This window comes from Bison bison, unplaced genomic scaffold (assembly GCF_000754665.1).
Source record: "Bison bison bison isolate TAMUID 2011002044 unplaced genomic scaffold, Bison_UMD1.0 scf7180017864177, whole genome shotgun sequence".
Lineage (NCBI taxonomy): Eukaryota > Metazoa > Chordata > Mammalia > Artiodactyla > Bovidae > Bison > Bison bison.
In genome coordinates, this window is record NW_011494749.1 from 236,501 (window position 1) to 236,700 (window position 200).

A 200-nucleotide genomic window follows, 5' to 3' on the forward strand; every position below is an offset into this window, starting at 1 on the left:
GCAGTCCATGGGTCGCTAAGAGTTGGGCACGACTGAGCGACTTCACTTTCACTTTCATGCATTGGAGAAGGCAATGGCATCCCACTCCAGTATTCTTGCCTAGAGAATCCCAGGGATGGGGGAGCCTGGTAGGCTGCCGTCTATGGGGTCGCACAGAGTTGGACATGACTGAAGTGACTTAGCAGCAGCAGCATCTTATA